We start from the raw sequence: 6,000 nt of genomic DNA on the forward strand, positions 1-6,000 counted from the left end.
CCTTTTTATTTTCATCAGTCTGATGGTGAGCAGAACAAAAGCAGCTCGCTGAGTGGATCATAATCGTCCCGCAGATTTACACACAAATGACATTTAGAGACAATTACGTCAGCGTGAGACAATAATCCAACTAAGTTGTTAATCGACACAGAAACACGGCGAGGAAGACAAGCTCAGCGAGCATGAACATCCTCAGAGTTCCTCCTCTCTGCGGTCGTGTTCAGCCTCACAGTCCAAACACATCATGATGACGCCTGAAAACGACAGTGAGGCAGACACACACTGCTGGAGGTGAACAGTCACAGAAGAAAACATGGTCACACAGTCACTCATATACAGACGTGCTGCTGAGCTCATGCAGACATCCAGGAGCAACCTGGGGCTCCGCCTCCTCACAGCAGCGGTCATATTATGATGACATCACAAAGGTGCAGTTCAGGCTAGCAGACAGCTAGCAGCTACAGCCGTCGCCAACGCCTGTTAGTCAAAGAGGCCACGCCCATAACCATGCAAACTTTAAACAGGTGAGTTATAAAGTCATCGTCCCCGTACGTTTGCTGTGAAGGGCAACATTATTTCTAGACACCAATCAGTTTGTGTATCAGGCTGTAACATGGGGGTAAATGGGACCGACTCACTGCTGCCCCCGCTGGACGTCAGAGGAAATGCAGCGATCATTTTCTACCCCTGAGGGTTCAAGGTTCAAATCGAAGATTCATCATTATGAAGCATGAATGTGTGAGAAATGTCCAGGAATATCAGAATGTCAGCGTGTGTTCGTGCACACGTCTTATGAACCTGACAATAGAGCAGGGCAATATGACCAAAAATATTTATCACGATATACATTTGAAAATTTGCGATAACGATATAACTGACGATATAATCGACACGAGACAAAATACTTTACAACTCCTCAACTTTATTAGTGCAAAACAAACATCAATGTATTTCCACTGAAACAAGCAGCTGTTTTTTATGTGCATTAAAGTTATATAAACATGTAACAGTGCAAATGCAAATTCCTCGCTGACAGTTTAACCAAAAGGCATTTCCAGTGGAAACTGGCCGACACATCCTCAGCATAACCATGTATAATATCCACAACACTTAAAAAGAGCTTATACACACACAGTACGGTAATATTACGTTGAAGCGCAGTGCGTATCACTCCGCGAGGCTCCGCCTACGATGCCATAACGCTCCGACAATCCATCAAGCGGTGCGGCTTCGTAGCTTAGCAAAGTCGTACTGAAACATCTGACAGATTTTCGTGTAGCACATAAAATCGTCTCGAGGTCAGTAAACACAACCAGAGTTCATACATAAGGCGCACGGGATTATAAGGGGCTCTGTCGACTTTCAGAAAAATCAAAGGATTGATTTTAAGTGCGCCGTATTTTCCAAACAACACGGTAATAACGACGGCCCGCTAGCATGCGCTACCAAAAATAGTGCTTTGTTGTGTATCTGACGGAAGAAAGCTAAACCAGTTCCACACCAGTGAAGCTGCAGCATTTTACAAACCAGTTCAGGTTCATGGTTTCACTCAACGATCCGCTTTCGCTCTTCTCATTCTGTGTCACTGCCATGATTTTTCCGCCATGTGCGTATGTAAACAAAGGAACTGTGCATGCACGTTTTACCCATATTCTATCGCCATAGTTCATTTTCTTATCGTTGCCCAACATCATACCGGTGTTACTGTGAATGGTATGATATGGCCCAGCACTACCTGACAGGAGGACAAAGAGCCCACATGGCTGCGGACACCATGTGGGTTTAAGCGGCTGACAGGTAAACTGACATTCGTCTGTGTGACGACTAGGGCTGGCACGATTAGTCGACTATCAAAAACATCGTCGACTGATTTAATAGTCGACGCGTCGTTTGAAGGTTTGTGATCCCAAAAGACGCAGGAATCAGTAGCAGGATTTAAGAGTGTAATAACGGACTGAAACAGAAGATGGCAGCACTGCATGTACAAGGATGCCAGCTGCCGTTAAACCCCGAAGAAGAAGAAGCTGTGTCCCAGAATTCATAGCGCCCAGCTCAGTTTCCAACAATGGCGGCAGCTAGTTAGTTTTAATGTTACTCTTATTATTCTTTCTGGGTCACAAAATAAACGTTTAACATATTTTCAGGCGAGAATGTAGCTGTGTAAACCTCAAATATCGGCTCAGTTTATCAAGACACCACATATTTTCAAAAGAGCTCCGACGTTTTCGGAGACGTCTGTTACCCACTAGCTCGATAGCTAGCTGGGGTCAAGGGTCACTAGAGCCGTGAGAACACCGGACTCCCAGCAAATCGTTTTCAAACCCACCGCCGTCTTTCGCTACTCAGGTTAAACATGATATATGAGTCACTTAGATAACTTAAAATGTTATTGTTTGGCTTTTTTTAGTATTTTATTTGTTCCTGAGTAAATCGGTTTGTCTGAGATTAAAGTTATAGTTTTTACACAGCTGAATAAACGTCAAACAGACAGCTGATCATCAGAAGTGTGAGATGCTGGAGAATTTACTCCGGTGTCCTGTTATATTTTAGATAGCAAGGAGTTTATTAAACTTCACCGAAACAATCTGCAAATTTCATTAAAAATTAATAAACTACCATCTTGTCTTTATTTTTAGTTAGCACAAACACTTCAAGCTGTAAGCTAATGATAGTTATGTAAGACCAGATGCTGCTGGTGCAATAAGCTGTATGCTGTACGTCCAATGGATGATGATCTGATTAGTCGACTAATTGCAAAAATAATCAGTGACTAGTCGACTATCAAAATAATCGTTTGTGGCAGCCCTAGTGACGACAGAGATCAACGCACAGCTGATGTGATTTACGAGAGGTAATAAACGCACTGCAGAGGGTTAAATGTTTAACCTTTGACCTTTTCTTCTTCTGATGACTTCTGAGTTTTTGTGCTGACATCAGGATGAAAACCCGTTTCCATCGTAAGAACACTGAGCTCCTGATCCGCCTGTGCTCTGGGTCACGTGATCCCATCAGGAGGATTATTGGGAATCATTTGAAGGATTTCTGCGGATATAATTCAGCATGTTAGGATAATAATTGATAGAAGATTCCACTTTCATCTGGTAAGACGCAGCTTCAGCGTGGATTAGACATCTGGACTGAGCTGCCTTATTTTCTGAGCCTTATTAGGCTGAATCTTATTTATCTCTTATCATGTCTGCAGCTCATCAGCTCCGATTATCATCTGCACTCTGCAGCTGCTGCACGGTCACGACCTGCTGCACGCCGCCACCGTCGAGTCTCCGCGGAGGGAAACGCTTTCTGCACCCCAAACAGGAGTGACAACAGTTATTTAAGGAGTGCTTCTAACGAGCTGCGAAACAAAGAGATCGATTAAAAATAACGTGACCGCTAAACACATCGATCAAAACACGATGAGTCGTCAGAGCATGACGTCAGAGATTGATCACGACGAGACACACCTGAGCACAGGTGCAGCAACTGCAGCAAAGCAGCATGTAGCACAACCACTGGAACTTCCTGCAGCTGGGGGCGAGCTCGCATGGCGAGCTGCTCGTGTTGGTGGAAGACGGATTACTTTAGAGACAGGAAGAAGAAACATGGAGCGGTCGATGGCGAAGGAGCTGACTTTCAGGTGAAAATGTGATTTTGGATCATCGGGAAGTGGAAACAGGGCAAGCACCGCCGCTCGGGCGCCCCTCGGATTAACAGAAAGAACGTTCTGCTCGCGCTCAGTAAATTGGGGTCATGATGACATTTCATAAAACCATCAGAGCTTCTAAAAACCAATAAAGGAGAGTGAACGGCAGCGTCTCGGCCCGTCCAATCCGCCTGCTGCTGCCTCTATTTTTGGAGGAGAAGAGGAATGATGATTAATGTTATTGGATTATTTACATTGCCCTCAACATGATTGAGCCGCAGAAATGAAATTAAAATGTGTGTTGAATGGGATTTTCCAGGAAAGTCCTGTAAAAACCACGACGGTAATAAGGAATGACTAATTCTCCCAAAGTCGATTAAACACCATCTCATCCCGCAGGAAAACACGGCGCAGCCGCACAGCCGGGAAGACGTGGATTAGACGGCCGCAGTCACATTAAGAGGCAGATTAAACTGCTTTTATTATCGATTCTTTTATTATTGTTCAGCCCGCTCTTGTTCTCGGGGCTTAACTCTGCTGCTTAGGCCACAAAACAAGTCATTAGACACAAAACCTGCGTGGCCCAAGGACACGGCGGATTAGGAGGAAACAGGCCCAGGGCCGCCATGTCAGAGGCCCCCGCCGGCCCCCAGAGGGCCGCCAGCAGCAGGAGGAGGAGTTTCTAACACACACAGCACTTTTCATGTTTCGAGACCTTCCCGACTCTCCGTGTGCCCCTTAGAGCCTGTGCATGGATTTTTCTGGGAATTGTCCAGTAAAGTCCAAACGATGTGGCGTTTGTGTCCGAGGTGCCTCAAAGCCCCTCTTAGGTTCTCACAGCCGAGCTCTTCTGTTCGGCTCTTAGACCGACGCATGAGAAGAGCTGCAGGACTTCCTAGGAACTAATGAAGATCCGTTACTGGACTCCAGGTATTCCTTGGTGAATAGTTGTTGCTTTCCAAAGTAACTGCTTCCGTGCTCAAAACACAACGCCTTCAGTGCCAGGCTGGGCGCTCCATCGCACTGACGTGGCCTCACACAAGACCTCTGAGGGACAACAAGCTTCATATACTAACCCTTCCTCCTCTCACCCAGTCACAGCAGACGGGCCTGCTTCTAACTGAGGTTTCTTCCTCTAAAAAGGGAGTTCTTCCTTCCCGCTGTCACCAAGTGCTGGCTTGTTTCTCTGTTTTATTCTAGGCTCTTTACCTGACAGTATAAAGTGACTTGGGTCAAATATCTACAAGTAAAAGTCCAGACAAACACGTGAGAGAGGAAGGGAGGAAGCACAGACGGCACACTGAGGAATAATCATCTGATCGAGGTACAAGCGGAACAATGACAAACAGGAGGAAACAGAATTCAATACAAGGCATTCGAAATAAATGTGTCAGGGTCCTGAGTCTGAGCGACCCAGGGTCCCTGAGCAGTTGTGGACTTATATTATTATTTTATCTTTTCTGGACTGTGCTGCTGTCCCGTTCTCCTTGCTTGTTTGTGTGTGTGAGTGCAGCAGTGACACTCTCAGGCCTGGTGGGTGTGGCCCTGCCGGATGGCTGGTCACGCCTAGGACCTCACACACCTGCTGCTGATCGGGCTCGTCGGGGGGAGCAGGGAATGATGGAGCTTCCTCCGGCGCAGGATCATTGCATGAGACTCCACGAAGAGCGTGGAAAGCCAGAGAGCAGCGAGCACGGGGAGTGCAGACACACGGGAGCCGAGAGCACAGGACACGGACTTATTGGGAAGGAAGACACGACACGGGAGTCAGGGGAACGCACAGGGATTGTTTATGTGCAGATTTACTGCACTGTAAATGAATGCACTGTTAAGCACAGAGAGTCCAGCATTTGGGTCCTCCTTTCCCCTCATCCCCACAGTCTGCCACACAGACCGTGACAAAATGACTATCAAAATAAAACAGGAAGAGCCTAAAAGAACATGATGACACGAGGAGCCCAAACTAACAGAGCATAATAAAAAGAACCAATAAAAATAACTCCAGGATACCAGAAACTGTCACTGGGATTATTATGGAAGCACGTGGACAGCATGAATGAAGAATTTCAGTCAGAAAACTTAAATGTTAACAAACTTATGAAGAGTTACAAAGAATAACTCCAGGTACACCGAAGCTCCGCCCCTGAAACACACACACAGACTGGGCGGAGAAAGCGAAAAGGTGGAGAGGCAGGTAGAAAGGTGGGTCTGCCCGGGTGGTCGAGGAGACACTAGGAGCACTGTTACACTGTAGTGTAGTACTTTTACTGCAGTAAGTAATCCGAGTAGTTCGTCCTGTGGAGCGACAGAGTGAGGATGAGGACGTCCTGCAGCTTCTGCATCATAACGGGCCAATCCCA

Source organism: Aulonocara sp. 'chitande type north' Nkhata Bay, linkage group LG13, assembly GCF_057382095.1.
Source record: "Aulonocara sp. 'chitande type north' Nkhata Bay isolate Kocher_YH1m ecotype deep benthic linkage group LG13, A_spYH_male_GT1.1, whole genome shotgun sequence".
Classification (NCBI taxonomy): domain Eukaryota; kingdom Metazoa; phylum Chordata; class Actinopteri; order Cichliformes; family Cichlidae; genus Aulonocara; species Aulonocara sp. 'chitande type north' Nkhata Bay.